General features: G+C 45.9%; 1 pseudogene; it reads left to right on the top strand.

Moving 5' to 3' along the window:
- Window positions 1–15695: 15695 nt before the first annotated feature.
- On the top strand, window positions 15696–16546 carry LOC101598528 (annotated as a pseudogene).
- The last annotated feature ends 227 nt before the right edge of the window (window positions 16547–16773 follow it).

Below are 16773 nucleotides of genomic sequence, written 5' to 3'. Positions count from 1 at the left end.
TAATTGTAGCGGGTTGAGATCATAAAATAAGTCAACAATGCAGTCGATTAAACTATGATAAATGCTATGGAGAAAATGTGTGTGGACACACAAAGAGAGGGAGACCGAGAGAGTGAGTATGCTGGACCGGAGATAAGGCTGCAGGGTGCGTTTTTGACAGGACAGCCTGGAAGGAGGTACGTGAGCTAGGCAGAGACTGGGGAAGGGTGTTCTGGGCACAGGGACCAGCCTTTGAGGAGGCTCCCTTCTGCCAATGAGTGCATCTACTGTGTTTAAAAACAAGGAGGGGGCTAGAGGGATGGCTTAGTGGTTAAGGTGTTTGCCTGCAAAGCCAAAGGTTCAATTCCCCAGGACCCATGTTAGCCAGATGCACAAGGGGGTGGATGCATCTGGGGTTCTGTTGCAGTGGCTGGAGGCTCTGGGGCACCCATTCTCTCTCTCTCTTTCTTTGTCAAATAAATAAATAATAACATACTTATTTAAAAAGACGAGGAGGGCCAGTGTGTTCTGGAACAGAGGAGTAGTGGGCAGTGAGAAGAGGCCAAGAGTTAGGTTTCATTCACATGGTATGGAAAATGGTGATATTGAACTCGCTTTATGACCCAGCTAGGTGATAAGGTCAAACTTTTTAGAAAAATGATTGTAGCCAGCAGTAAGAGTCTTTTCTTTAAAAACAAAACAAAAAAACACTTGGGGGGCAGAGGTAGGAGGATCACAGTGAGTTCAAGGCCACCCTGAGACTACTAATTCCAGGTCAGCCTGGGCTAGAGCAAGACCCTACTTCAAAAAGCAAAAATAAATAAACACATAAATTGGAGCCATTTGTGGTGGCACAAACCGTTAATCCCAGCACTCAGGAGGCAGAGGTAGGAGGATCACCATGAGTTCAAGGCCACCCTGAGACTACATAGTGAAATCCAGGTCAGCCTGAGCTAGAGTGAAACCCTACTTTGAAAAACAAAAACAAAACAAAAAATGGGCTGGAGAGATGGCTTAGCTGTAAAGGCGCTTACCTGCAAAGCCAAAGGACTCAGGTTTAATTTCCCAGGCCCCACATAAGCCAGATGCACAAGGTGACATATGCATTTAGAGTTTGTCTACAGTGGCTAGAGGCCTTGGTGTGCCCATTCTCATTCCTTCTCTCTCCCTCTCTCTGTCTCTAATAAATAAATTAATTAAAAATTTAAAAATATTTAGTTATTTATGAGAGAGACAAAGAGGCAGATAGAAAGAGAGAGAATGGGCCGGATGTGATAGTGCACGCCTTTAATCCCAGCACTCAGGAGGCAGAGGTAGGAAGATCGCCATGAGGTCAAGGCCACCCTGAGACTATATAGTGAATTCTAGGTCAGCCTGGACTGCAGTGAAAACTTACCTTAAAAAATCAAAAGAGAGAGAGAGAGAGAATAGGCTCTCCAGGGCCACTGCAAACAAACCCCAGACGCATGTGCCACCTTGTACATCTGGCTTACATGGGTACCGGGGAATCAAACCGGAGTCCTTCCTTAGGCTTTGTAGGCTAGCATCTTAACTGATAAGTCATCTCTCCAGCCCAAGAGTCTTAAAAATATCTCCCCCGCCCCCATGCAGTTGGCCTGTTTCTCAAGGAAGAGTGGGATATGCTGCAAGGAGTTGTGCTTAAGGATTTGTTCATTCAGTCAATGAGCGTGAATAGCTGCTCATAAAAGCTTTGCTTATAGTGATGAAAAGCTTCCAATGTAACAGTAGAGGCGGAGGGTGTGCTTCAACACCACGGCACACGATTAGGTTGTTGTACCGTTTGCTCGCAGCCCATGCTTTGGTATGCCTAGGTTCAACCAACCATGAATCAAAAACATTTTCTTTCAGATTATATCTGTAGTGAACATGTTTCTTTTGTTGTTATTCTCTATACAACACAAGCGACTGCTTGCATAGCACTGACATTGCATTAGGTATTATAAGCCACCTAGAAAGGGGTGAATATCTAGGAGGAATGGTATAGATGATATGAAAATATTATACCATCTTACATAGGGATTTGAGCATCCCCAGGCTGTGGTATCCATGAAGAGGACTCAGAACCAGTCCCTCATGGGAAAAGGGACACATGTATAGAACTGTCATTTTCTTCCCTAGGGGCTGGGGAGATGGCTCAGCAGTTAAAGGAGCTGGTCTGCAAAGCCTGCTGGCCCTCGGTTCAATTCCCCAGCAGCCACATAAAGCCAGATGCAAAAAGTGGCTCACGCATTTGGTGTTCATTTTCAGCAGGATGCCACCCCCACATATGTAAATAAATAACTAAATAAACAAAAACATTTTAAAAGTAGGGTATGGTGGTATACATGCCTTTGGTCCTAGCACTTGGGAGGCTGAAGTAGAAGGATCATTGTGAATTCAAGGCTAGCCTGCAGCTACAGAGTGAGTTCCGGGTCAGCCAGAGCTAGGGACACTTCTTCAAAACAGAATTTTTTTAAAAAAATTCGTTTCTATACTGATTGAAGCTAGGACCCAGCACATGCTAGGCAAGTGCTTTACACCGAACTATATCCTCAGCTTCTTTTAAACTTTTTATTTTGAGCCAGGTCTCACTAAGATGTCCAGTCTGGCCTTGACCTTGTGAGCCTCCTGCCTCAGTTACTTCAGAATTAAAGACTCATAGGCCTGCACCACCAGGCCCAGTTTACTAGTTTTCAAAGATTTAATGATGAAAGGAGAATGTTCAAAACATAAATGAAAGAAACAGGGTAATTCATGCCCTCTACAGTCTCAGTTTGGCTTTTGAAATGTGTACACACACATGCTACAATAGGGATGTGTCTTAAGAAACATAATGCTAAGTTAAAGAAGCCAGACAACAAAGACCACATAATGATCCCGATTATATGAATGTACAGAATAGACAAATCTACAGAGACAGAAAGTAGATTAGCAGTTCCCAGGAGCTGGGCAAGGGGTAGAGAGTGCCTGGTAATTGGATGACGAGAACATTTTGAAATCAGATAGCAATGGAGTTCATATAACTCAGTGAGTACGCTGAAAGAGAGTTGCCCACCTCCAAATGGTAGGTTTCATACTATATGAATTTTATCTTAGTAAAACTCATTAAAAATGCACTTATGTAGGTTGGAGAGATGGGTTAGCAGTTAAGGCACTTGCCTGTGAAGCCTCAGGACCCAGGTTTGATTCCCCAGAATCCACGTAAGCCAGATATACAAGGTGGTGCATGTGTCTGGAATTTGTTTGCAGTGGCTACAGGCCCTGGAGCACACATTCTCTCTTTCTCTCTCAAATAAATAAATAAATAAAAATATTTTTTAAAATGCACTTATAAGCTAGAGAAATGGATCAGCAGCTAAGGTGCTTACCTACAAAGCCTAAGGACCAGGGTTCAATTCCCAGTGCCTACACAAAGCCAGATGACAGTGGCACGTGCATTTGGAGTTTGTTGGCAATAGCTGGAGATCCTGGTACACACCCATATTCATTCACTCTCTCTCTCCTTGCAAATAAATAAAAATATTTTTTAAAAAAGGAAAAAATGTGCTTATGAGTCAGGCATGGTGGCTGAGGTAGGAGGATCACTATAAGTTTGAGGCTAGCCTGCACTACAAAGTGAGTTTCAGGTTAGCCTGGGCTAAAAGTGAGACCCTACCTCAACAAGAAAGAAAGGAAGGGAGGAAGGAAGAAGAATAAAGAAAATGTACTTTTATGCATTTGGAAAATACATGGAAAGAAATAAAGTATTTGATGTTAGTAGTTGTTTATCTTTGTTTAAGTTATTCATTGTGTTTGTATTCTCCTATGTTTTTCAGATTCTACAATGAGGATACAAGTTTTTTAATTGTGCCCATACCCATTCTTTTAGAACCTCAGTCATTATGACGAATACTTCAAAAGAAAATGGGACAAATCCTATATGGACCAGAGCCTTCCTATGACTCCTAGGGCTCTCAAGATGGAGTCATGTGGTAGTGTTTTGGGGTGTGCATTAGTTAGTTACCTTCCTATCCTATAATGAAATACCTTGTGCAAACGACTTGCAAAGACAGAAGGTTTATTTCACCAGTTAAAGAATGTCAGCTCATGAGCACTGGCAGGAAGGCTTCTGCCTGTGCTGAGCTAGCACATCATGGGGAGTGCACAGTGGAGCCATATCGCTCACTTCATGGCCAGGGAGCAAGGAAAGAGGAAAGGGCCCGCATCTGACAACCTGCTTGTGCTCACAACCCCAAGAACCTAAAGTCCTCCTGCTAGGCCCTACCTTCTAGAGCTTCTGCCACCTTCAGTAGCGCTTTTCTGGGCCTAAGCCTTTGACTATGGACCTTGGGGACACTTGAGGCCCAAAGCATAGCAGGCTGCTTGCCCTAGTTGTCCACCCTCCCCTTCCCTGACTCCATGGGGATAGGTGAGGCCAGTGATTTGTTAGCAGTAGTGACACGGCTGCTCTTGGCCAGAACACTAAATGCAGTGTGAAACCATCAGAGCTCTCCTCCGGCTGCGTTGTCCGTGAACATGCCGATGGGCTGCCCTGACAGCGCAGGTCCTAGGCGTGAGACGGTGAAGCTGTAGGACAGAGATACAGAGCTCTGTTGCTTGAAGAGCCTGAATGCTTGGAGGCTGTGTGAACTTTTCCTTGGGAGACAAGAACACGTATCTTCTCACCCCAGACAGGGCATCAGTGACAGACCATTGTAATGATTATACATAAGCCAGGCTTGGTGAACCTATGAGTTTATTGGGTGAGGGGCAACTTAGAGGAGGATCATGGTGACTTCCAAAACAGATGTGTCACCAAAGCATCTCACCCCATCATGGTTGATGACTTCCCTATAGCTGCATAGATGGCATCTCCCCTTCACTTATCCTTTCATCCTCTATGTTACTCGGGCACACCCAGAGACCATATTCAGTGGAAGCAGAATTACATACAGGGCTAGAGAGATTGCTCCCTGGTTAAGTCATTTGCCAGAAACACATACATCAAGGAGGAAGCATAGGAGGGTGGGAGTGACTGGAATCTCAGACAAAGGTCTAATGACCCTTCCTACCTGCTCCTTCTATCAGGTAACATCAGGCTGCAGAGATTGCTTAGTGGTTAAGGCACTTGCCTGCAAAGCCTAAGGACCCATGCTTGACTCTCCAGATCCCACATAAGCCAGACGCACAAAGGCAAATGCAAGGTCGCACATACCCACTAGATGGCGTGAGTGTCTGGAGTTCGATTGCAGTGGCTGAGGCCCTGGCACACCAACTCTCTCTCAAATAACATAAAATAATAAAATAAAATAATATCAATGGGCCTGATCTTGTTGAGGGCCTCCCGAGGGTAACCACAGCTTCTCTGATCCACATGGTAATTGCTGTTATGCTTGAAGGACAGCTTTTCACAACAGGGTTTTGGGATGATGCTTGTTACCACAGCCGACCCAGCCTACGCTGACTAATGCAGACAAGCAGTGAGATCTGAGGAGCCACTGCCACATTCACTGGCATCTGTCATCCAAACCAAAATCATGCAGGCATATCACATTGCTGGAGGGTGCGCTACCTCCTTTTCTATTTAAAATGCCCTGTGTCTTTTTTTGGAGTTCTCTTTCGAACAAAGGAGATAGAAAATAGCATATTTTCCTCATTGCACAACTCAGAAAACAGAAATGCAGTCAAATAATACGATTTGCCCATGGTCCAGCCCCAGTTAGAGGCATTTTCCAGGTCTTCTTAAATCTCTTCCCAGTGTCCTTCCCACAGTGGCATTGCAATCTGGTCTAAGTCAGTTCAGTCACTCGGCCAGTCCTAGCAATACTGCAGTAAGTCAGGTGTGGCTACAGAGGGAAACAGATAGGCAGCTATTGAGGATCTGATAGAAAACAGCAGAAGCTGGGAGTGGCAGAGCATACCTTTAATTCTAGCACTCGGGAGGCAGAGGTAGGAGGATCACTGAGAGTTTGAGGCCACCCTGAGACGACATAGTGAATCCAGGTCAGCCTGGGCTGGTGTGAGACCCTACCTTGAAAAACAAAACAAAGCAAAAATGTCAGGAAAGAAATGGTGCGGGGATGTCAGAGACCATCAGTGGCTTTGGCCTTGGGAAAGGAAAAGGGAGAGGTAGAGCCTGGGAAAGTGAGAAAGGAGATCTAAAAACCTCCAACTAGACTGGGCTTGGTGGTGCACACCTTTAATCCCAGCACTCAGGAAGCAGAAGTAGGAGGATCATCATGAGTTTGAGACCAGCCTGAGACTACATGGTGAGTTCCAGGTCAGCCTGAGCTAGAGTAGAGACCCTATCTCAAAAATATCAACAAACTCTCCAACCAGGAGAACTATGAGGAACTTTTCTGCTTGGTAAACAGAGTTCATGGAGCGAGAGCAGCAACGTGAGGCCCCTCAGCATGGCTGCACTGAAGGCCCAAGTCACCACACCTCTGGAACTCTTGAGTTTTCCTACGTTCTAAAATGGAGGTGCCGTGTATTGCCCCCCCCCCATTTGCACAAGTAGCCATGCTAAAATATTCAAATTATAAAGTATAGAAAGTTAGGGCTGGAGAGGTGGCTTAGCGGTTAAACGCTTGCCTATGAAGCCTGAGGACCCCGGTTCGAGGCTCCATTCCCCAGGACCCACGTTAGCCAGATGCACAAGGGGGCGCACGTGTCTGGGTTTTGTTTGCAGTGGTTGGAGGCCCTGGCGCGCCCATTCTCTCTCTCTCTATCTGTCTCTTTCTCTCTCTGTCACTCTCAAATAAATAAATAAATAAAAATGAACAAAAAAAAATTTTTTTTAAGTATAAAAAGTGAAATCACCTTTTAATTTCAACCTAAAAATTGGTGGTTTTATATGGCAAATTAATGCATTTACTTATTAGCATTTGTTTCCTGCCCTTTCCCTTTAGAATATCAGCACTTGTGGGTAGATGCTTCTTTTTGTCTGCTGGACACCAGAACTGTGGCATATGTTTTAGTCACCCACTTCCACCTTAGCACATCTTGGGCAACTTTCTGGGGTCATAGCAGTGGGTCTTCCTCTCTGATTCCCATCCCTGTGAGCGCTACCTTCATGCCCATCAGCACATCAACTACATCACCAAGCATCGTCTCCACTGCCAAAGGGGCTCTGCAGGCGGGTTGGGGGGGCATGGCTTTAACAGAAGGCAGACCTTGAGAAAGATTAGTAGCTAAACTCAATTGCTTTGGCTTCCGCCACCATGCCCCTCTGTCCACCTCCCACTTCCCCATCCTCAGCTTGTTCAACTGGGACTGCCCTTTAATACCAAGCTCGAATGTCGTCTCCTTCTAAAGATGACCATACTGCTCCACAGCAACTTCTCTAAGTGACCAGGCGCACTCAGTGTTGTACAGTTGAATGCTTTGGTTTGTCAGAGCCGCTGTGTGCACGGAGCTCTGACTATGCACCCGGAAGTTTTATCTTCCTACCACTTGAATTAGGTGCACGGATAGGCGTTTCACAGTCTCCTGGCTGGACTGAGGGGGTAGCTTTGCAAAGGTCTTATAACTTGTGACCAGGGAGGATTCTGTTCCAAAGCCAAGCCCCACGTCTCACTCCACCACCCACCTGCGGCAGAAGCTCCCAGTACCTTCCAGGTTCCCACCTCTTGTTTCCAGGCAGGGGCTGCCAGGGAGGCACATTTTCCCAGGGGTGAGCTCAGGAGCTGAGCAGTTACTGATGAGTGGTGTGTGGAGACCCCAGGTCAGGGTCTCCTTATATGCTTGCTCTTCACTGGTGGCCAGAATCGCCCCCAAGGGCAAAGCTTCCATTGCCCACAGTGAGAGACAGTAGCAGGGCTCCTTCCCTGTCAGGTTCCTGACCGCCACCTGCATTTCCTGGGGACACCCCCAACGAGTCACTCGCACAAGGTCTCTGACCTTAGGATCCACATCAGAGTAGGTGTCAAGCTGAGACACACCTCTAAACACCTCTGCTGGACTTCCTTCCTTCTCCCACTCACCTCTCATCATGATGCAACTCCTGGAAGCCAGAGAAACTGCACCTTCCTTCTTCCTCTACCTCTCCCATAGCACCTAAGCATGCTTTAAACCTTATACACTTGGCAAATTCCAACTGAAATCATTGACTCATGGACACCCAACACTACAAAGATCCAAGTCCAAGGGGAAGGCCCAACCCCCCTTCTCATGGTCAACTCACTCCTGCTTCAGATGCTTCAGACCCACCACATGTGATCAGTGTTCTGAGGCCCCAGCCCTTTGTCAAACCACAGAAGCACCACCCTGCCAAGAAGAGGAGGCACCATTAGCTATGCTGAGGACTGGCATACCTGTCACTTGTCATGTGTCCTTTAAACTACTTTGGGGGAAGCTGGTCGTGGTGGCACACACCTTTAATCCCAGCACTTGGGAGGCAGAGGTAGGAGGATCACCGGGAGTTTGAGGCCAGCCTGAGACTACATAGTGAATTACAGAATAAGACCTTACCTTGAAAAAAAAAAAAAAAGTTTAAAATGTTGGAAGGATTGCTTAGTGGTTAAAGGTGCTTGCTTGCACAGCCTCACAGCCTGCATTGTTCCCCAGTACCCACGTAAAGCCGGCTGCATGGAGTGGTGCGTATGTCTGGAGTTCCTTTGCAATGGCAAGAGGCCCTGGCTCACCTATTCATTCTCTCTCTCTCTCTGGGTCTCCCTTTCTTTCTTTGCTTGCAAATAAATAAATAAAATGTTAAAAATAAAATACTTTGGGAACAGAGGCTTGATATGACTCTACAAGATTACAGTCAAAATCTGAGACAAAGCCACGTGTGGTGGCACACACCTTTAATCCCAGCACTCTGGAGGTTGAAATAGAGGATCACTGTGAGTTCAAGGCCAACCTGAAACTACACAGTGAATTCCCACATCAGCCTGGGCTACAGTGAGACTCTATCTCGGGGAAAAAAAAGAAAAAGAAAATCTGAGACAAGCTGATGTTCATCTCTTGCCTTTCCTCACCTATTAAAGAGTGGTGGCCAGTTGCCCAGGGCAGAAGTGGACTGGAGCAGATAAGCTGCTATCTGGGTTCTTGTCACAAGAGAATAAAGACCTGAAGACCAGAGATAATGATGCCATTTATTGCACCATGTAATTTGCACACTAATAGCATTGATATACCTTGTGAGGCACGTTGGTTATGACCTTCTTCCCTCATAACATGGATGAGGAAACTGAGGCTCAGCTTTGTTAAGTGTCTCACTCAGGATGAGGTGGAGATTGGCAGAGGCAGAATTCACATCTATGTCTCACTGCCTCCAGAAACCGTGCTCGCTTTGACCTGCCCCAAGCTCTTCTCCAGATAGAAGTGTGTTTGGGCCTGGTGCGGTGGTGTGCCCCTTTCTTTAGTCACAGCACTTGGGAGGCAAAGGTAGGAGGATTGCTGTGAGTTCAAGGCTACCCTGAGACTATATAGTGAATTCCAGGTCAGCTTGGGCTAGAGCAAGACCCTACCTCAACAAAATAAACAGTGTTTGGAGTTTGATGCAGCACACTTTTCCAGGGTAGACTCATCTGAGCAAGGAGAAAGGTATCAGTTAGATATTGCTGTGGAGCAAACTGTCTCAAATATCAGGAACTGTAAATAGTGAACCTTTTCTTTTTCTCTTTTTTTTTGTTTGCTTTTTCAAGGCAGGCTCTCTCTCTGGTCCACTATGTAGTCTCAGGCTGACCTCAAACTCACAGGGATCCTCTTACCTCAGCCTCCCAAGTGCTAGGATTAAAGACATGTGCCACCATGCCTGGCAAACCTTTTTTCCTTATAACTACATCTGTGAGTTGAGGAGTGACTGGGCCACACAGGGCTAGCTGGGCAGCCAGGCCGCAGCTGCAGGCCTCTTGTTCTTGCTGCAGGTTGGGCTAAGGTTTAGTTTCACCTGGATTCCTTCTGGGGGCTAAGATGAGGGACCACATTGATCCAAGGAAGTAGCCCTTCTCTGGGGATTGGCAGAGGCACAGGAAACTGAATGAAAATACAAGCAGGAAAAAAATTAAATTTAAGTTAAAAAGTAAATAAAAACGAAAAAGAAGATATGAACAGGGCCTCAGTGTGGACAACCTGTCATTGTCACCTAATCTCATTGGCTGAGGCAAGTCACACGTCAGGTCTAAGTCCAAGGGCTAGGAATGTCTTTCTACTCCTAGTGGGAGGGGAGGGGACTATAGGAAACTGAACAAAAGTGAAGAGTAGCGGGTATATTGGTGGTGCACACACCTTTAATCCCAGCGCTCGAGAAGCAGAGGTAGGAGGATTGCTGTGAGTTTGAGGCCAGCTTGAGACTACATAATGAATTCCAGGTTAGCTTGAACTAGAGCAAGACTCTACCTCAAAAAAAAAAAAAATGTGGGGCTGGAGAGATGGATTAGTGGTTAAGGCACTTGCCTGCAAAGCCGAAGGACCCAAGTTTGATTCCCCATGACCCACGTAAGCCAGATGCACAAGGTGGTGCATGCGTCTGGAGTTTGCAGCACTAAAAGCTCTGGTCCCATTCTCTCTCTCTCTCTTAGCTATCTGCCTGTTTTTCTCTCTCTGTCTGAAATAAATAAATAAAAAGTGAAGAGTAGAGGCCAATAATTTTATTGAAGAATTAAGGCCAATGAGTTTATATACAAGGAAGACAAAAACTTCAAAGCAATGAATGAATGATAGGGACAATTCCTAGTCTAGGGGAATATTTTTGGGAACAGCATTCATCCCTGGTGTAATAGGTACTTCCCTTTCATTGTGATAAAATATCCACCCAGAAGCAGCTTGTGGAAGGAAACAGGTTTATTCTGGCTTACAGTGTTGAGGGGAAGCTTCATTGTGACAAGGAGCAGACAGATGGCTGGGCATCGGCGTGAAGTAGGGAGGTGAGCTGAGCACAGCAAGCAGGGCTGGGCTGTGGCACCCCAAGGCCCACCCCCAGCAACACCTCTTCCAGCAAGGCTTCACCTCCTCCCCGGCTCCACCCGCTGAAGAGTAAGTATAAGGCTTATCATAGTCACGTGAGGCCAAGTGGGACATCCAAACCACCACTTCTGATATCCCTTTGCACAAGGGAGGGCTTGTCTTCGATATCTGTGTTGGAATCCATCTGTAGGGGTACCCTTCTGGGGGCCATGTATTTTCCAAGTTTCTGCACTCCCTGCCATCTCTATATACCCCTGGCCAAAGGGATGAATTTCAGCAATGTTGGAGTATGTGAAAATAGACCGAGACAAGAGCCCCTCCCTCTTTCCGTGGGAGTCAACCAGCTCCTGTCTTCCAAGATGAGTGACATCTAAATACTGCCACTCTGTCACTGGAGAATTATTAGCTCAAGGGTGGGCCATGAGAGAGGAGGCAAGGAAAGACTTTTGATGGTCAGATCCTGAGCTCTTGGGGTATAAAGCTACTTAATCCAACTGGCTCACCGCAAATCCTTGACTCTTGTGTCTCTTTGAGGAAAGCCAAGGAAGAACTGGGAAGGGTGAATAGACTTTGGTTGGCATAATCCAAAATTATAACTTTAGAAATGTACCACCAGTGAGGTGTTTAGAGAAAAACATAAAGATCTTCACTGAAGATGTTGGTCTTGGTTAGTGCTATCCCCAACACTTCTTTTTCTTTTGTATTTCAAAACTACCGGAGCTGGCCTTTTAGAGTTAGGTGTGGGCACAGGACTTGCTTTGGCAAGGTGGGATGTATCACTTCTGGAGAGAGGCTTTGAGACACAGTGTGCATGCAATTCACCCTGGCTCCTTCCTGCTGCTCTGGTTACCATAGAAGTGTGTATGGAGGGCTGGAGAGATGGCTTAGTGGTTAAGCGCTTGCCTGTGAAGCCTAAGGACCCCAGTTCGAGGCTCGGTTCCCCAGGTTCCACGTTGGCCAGATGCACAAGGGGGCGCACGCGTCTGGAGTTCGTGTGCAGAGGCTGGAAGCCCTGGCGCGCCCATTCTCTCTCTCTCCCTCTATCTGTCTTTCTCTCTGTGTCTGTCGCTCTCAAATAAATAAATAAATAAATTAAAAAAAAATTTATATAAAAAAAAGAAGTGTGTATGGAGTAGGGATCTCCATCCAGCCACAACTCATAGTGACAAGAGACAGTTTTCCCGATCACATATAATGGACATGCAGCGTGAGAGTCAACCTTTACTGAGTAAATCATTGAGATTTTTGAGGTTATTACAGTAACATAACCCTGTCTATGCTGACTGATTGCACGATGCAATTCAAACAAAAAGGACAGGTACCAAAGAATTCAAGAATGACAAAGCTATGACCTTGAAAATAATGACACTAACAAGGATTGATGATAAGTTCTATCATGTACAATAGGGATTGTGCTTATGGCAAGAATGTACTCACTATAAACCTTGAATGAACTGAAAGGATCAATGAAACCAATAAAAATGAAAACTGGGGAAGATAAATGAACAGTCCTTTTTATTTTGGTAGCAGGAGTTCACACCCTCTACATTTAAAAATTAAAGTTAGGGCTGGAGATATGGCTTAGCAATTAAGGTGCTTGTCTGCAAAGCCAAAGGACCCAGGGTCAATTCCCCAGTACTCACATAAGCCAGATGCACAATGGTGCATGTATCTGGAGTTCGGAATTTGTTTGCAGGGGCCAGAAGCCCTGGCATGCCCATATTCTCTCTTTCTTAAGTAAATAAATAAATAACTTTAAAATTTAAACCGATGATGCTCTTTACTGTTTCTTCTATGTTATATACTTTTTTCATTAAAGCATCTATTTGGGAGCACTGAGGAGGTGGCTCTGTGGGTAAAGCACTTGCCACACAAGCACACAAGAGTTTGGATGCCCAGTGCTCACATAAGTGCTGGGTGGGTATGGTGGCCATCCTGTGTTTGTAGCACTTGGGAGGCAGAGGCAGGAGACCCCCCCAGGGCAATCTGGCTAGCTATAACTTCAAGTGAGAGACCATGCCTTTTTAAATAAGAGTGTGATTATCAAGAGACACCTGGAAAAGAAAAGAAGAGAAGAGAAAACAAAAGAAAAGAAAATTGGTCTGGAGAAATGGCTTAGTGGTTAAGGCACTTACCTGTGAAGCCTGAGAACCCAGTTTGATTCCCCAGGACCCATGTAAGCCACATGCACTCGGTGGTACATATGTCTGCTGTTCATTTGCAGCAGCTGGAGGCCATGCGCATTCTCAAAAGAAAAAAAAAAAAAGAAGCCTGGCATGGTGGTTCACACCTTTAATCTCAACATTTGGGAGGCAGAGGTAGGAGGATCGCCATGAGTTTGAGGCCATTCTGAGAGTACATAGTGAATTCCAGGTCAGCTGAGCTAGAGGGAGATCCTACCTTGGGAAAAAAAAAAGGACACCTGATGTCAGCCTTGGGCTGGGCCTCCATGCATGTGCACGCATGTGTACAAGCACCCATATATACATGTCCACACACACATGTACATACCACATGCACACACATACACAAAAATCTATTGTGTGTGGCAATAGGGATCAAGCAAAGGCCTCATGCATGCTGAACAAGTCTACCATTGAGGTCCACCCCCAAAACCTAGAGGAAATTGACCTAGAAATGTACCACTATATCTAATGATGAAAAGAATTGAAGCCAGGCATGGTGGTACACGCCTTTAATCCCAGCTCTCAAGAGGCAGAAGCAGGAGGATCGCCGTGAGTTCGAGGCTACCCTGAGACTACATAGTGAATCCCAGGTCAGCCTGGGCTACAGTGAGACCCTACCTCGAAAAACAAAACAAAACAAAACAAAACAAAACAAAAAACAAAACAAAAAAGAACAAAAGAATTGAACACAGTTCAGAAATTCTTTCAATTCCTTTTGGGGGGGGGTTGAAATAGGGTCTCACTCTAGCTCAGGCTGATCTGGAATTCACTTTGTAGTCTCAGGGTGGCCTTAAACTCTTGGCAATCCTCTTACCTCTGCCTCCCAAGTGCTGAGATTAAAGACGTGCTCCACCATGCCCGGCTTCAATTCTATTTTTCAAAAGTATTATTTATTTATTTATTTGCAAGCAGAGAGATAGAGAGAGAATATGGGTGATCCAGGGCCTCTTGTCATTGTAAACAAACTCTGGATGCATTGGCCACTTTGTGCATCTGGCATTACATAGGTACTGGAAAATCAAACCCAGGCTGTCAGACTTTTCAAGCAAGTGCCTTTATTACTGAGCCATCCTTCCAACCTCCTCTTTTTTTTTTTTTTTTGCCTCTCTTGTCAAAACTAAATCCCAATACTCTTGTCTTTGGTTAGGTTCTCCCAGAAATGGATTCTGAGACTAAAACTGAACATTTTGGGTGGCAGAGGGAGAGAGGAGGGATCACGGGGGATACTGGAAGGGGATCAGAGAAGTAGGACAGGAAGAGAAGGGTGAGGGTGGATACAGGGGTGTTAAAGAGCGAGTCATCATTGGGGAACCTGGGCGGCCTGGTTCTGAGCTGTCCCATCCTAAAGGCAAGGATGCTGAAGTGTTTACCCACTGACTTGCATGCGTCCTGGGTATTGGCTGGCTGGCAGCTTCTCTTGCTCTCAGCTGTCTGCTCCCGCTCCTGTAGAGAGACCCCTAGCAGAAGGCCGCTATTACTCACTGCGAAGCTTGAGGAGTTTACAGAACAGTGAGTGCCCACAGCAGAAAACATCAACAACATTGAATAAAACCTTTTTGAGTTTAAAAAGCCTGAATTATACTAACTGAAGAAAAAAAAGAAAGAAAGAAAGATCCAGTTTCAAAAGGCTGCATACTGTGTTATTCCATTTATATGGATTTCTGGAAAAGTCAGAACTATAAGGACAGAAAACTGTGGTAGCTGCCTGGGGGCTGGGGGTGGGGGAGGGGAAGTCCACAGAGAGACCATAGGGGACAAAAAAGCAAGTTGTACTGGGTGGGAATTGTGGACTGGGAAGATGGCCCAGTAGAAAAAGCGTTAGCTGTGCAGGCATAAGGACCAGAGTTCAGATCCCCAAGCACCCAGGTAATTGCTGAGTGGGCAACCCACCTATAACCCCAACCCTCCGGGGGCACACACAGACCGAGGACACTCGGGTGAGCAGGCCGACTAGCCTGCCTGGGAAGCGACTTCTGCGCTCCAGTGAGAGATCCTGCCTCAGTAAACAAGGTGGAGAGTGGTCAAAGAAGACACCCAGCATCAAGCTCTGGCATCCACACACAAGTGCACATCTACCACACGCATGTGCAAAATCAATCCAACAGTGACGATCTTAAAAGTATGCCTGATAGGGGCTGGGAAATGGCTTAGCGGTTAAGGCATTTGCCTGTGAAGCCTAAGGACCCCCGTTTGATTCCCTAGGATCCACATAAGCCAGATGCACAAGGGGGGGGGGCATGTATCTGGAGTTTGTTTGCAATGGCCAGAGGCCCTGGCGTGCCTATTTTCTCTATCTGCCTCTTTCTCTCTCTCTTTCAAATAAATTAACTAACTAATATATATATATACACACACACACACATACATACATATACACACACATATATAATATACATTAGTTATATATATATGTCATATATTAGTATATATATATATACACACACACATAAATAATATACATTAGTTATATATATCTCATATATTAGTGTATACATACATACATACATATATATATATATATATATATGTGTGTGTGTGTGTGTGTATATATATATATACCTGATATACTATTTCAAGAAAGAGAAATTTTCCTTTCCAGACAGTGACTTCTTAAAAGAGAGACAGAGCTCTCTCCTCCTGCCAAGCAAGATGCCGAAAGGAAAGAAGGCCAAGGGGAAGAAGGTGGCCCCGCTCCTGCTGTTGTAAAGAAGCAGGAAGCCAAAAAGGTCGTAAATCCTCTGTTTGAGAAAAGGCCCAAGAATTTTGGCATTGGACAGGGCATTCAGCCCAAAAAGGACCTCACCGGCTTTGTCAAATGGCCCCGTTACATCCGGCTGCAGTGGCAAGGGGCTATCCTGTAGAAGTGGCTGAAAGTGCCTCCTGTGATCAACCCGGTCACCCAGGCTTTGGGCCACCAAACAGCTACCCAGCTGCTGAAGCTCGCCCACAAGTACAGGCCAGAGACTAAGCAGGAGAAGAAACAGAGGCTGTTGGCCCGGGCTGAGAAAAAAGCTGCTGGCAAAGGGGACGTCCCGACTAAGCGACCCCCGTCCTTCGAGTGGGGGTCAGCACCGTCACAACTTTGGTGGAGAGCAAGAAGGCTCAGCTGGTGGTGGTTGCACATGATGTGGATCCCATTGAGCTGGTAGTGTTCCTGCCTGCCTTGTGCCGCAAATTGGGGGTCCATCCTACATCGTCAAGGGGAAGGCCAGGCTGGTCCACAGGAAGACGTGCACAACCGTTGCCTTCACACAGGTCAACTCAGAAGACAAAGGCGCCCTGGCTAAACTGGTGGAAGCTATCAGGACCAACTACAATGACAGATACGATGAGATTCATCGCCACTGGGGAGGCAATGTCCTGGGTCCAAAACCTGTGGCTCGCATTGCCAAGCTGGAAAAGGCAAAGGCCAAAGAACTGGCCACCAAACTGGGCTGAGTGTACACCACTGAGCTTTCTGTACATACAGATAATAATAAACACTGTCCTTCTCCCTGAAAAACAAAAAGAGAGAATATAAAGATATAAAGCCAGGAGTGGTGACTTGTTCTTATAACCCTACCACTTAGGAGGCTGAGGTAGGAGGATCAATGTGAGTTTGAGACTGGTCTGGGATACAGAGTGAATCCCAGGTTAGACTGTGCTAGAATAAGACTGCCTCAAAAAAATAAAATAGGGCTGGAGATATGGCTCAGCAGTTAAAGGCAGTTGCTTGCAA

The sequence above is a fragment of the Jaculus jaculus genome, chromosome 8 (genome assembly GCF_020740685.1).
Source record: "Jaculus jaculus isolate mJacJac1 chromosome 8, mJacJac1.mat.Y.cur, whole genome shotgun sequence".
NCBI lineage: Eukaryota > Metazoa > Chordata > Mammalia > Rodentia > Dipodidae > Jaculus > Jaculus jaculus.
The sequence above is the reverse complement of the archived record's forward strand: the minus strand, read 5'-3'. Positions and strand labels throughout refer to the sequence as shown.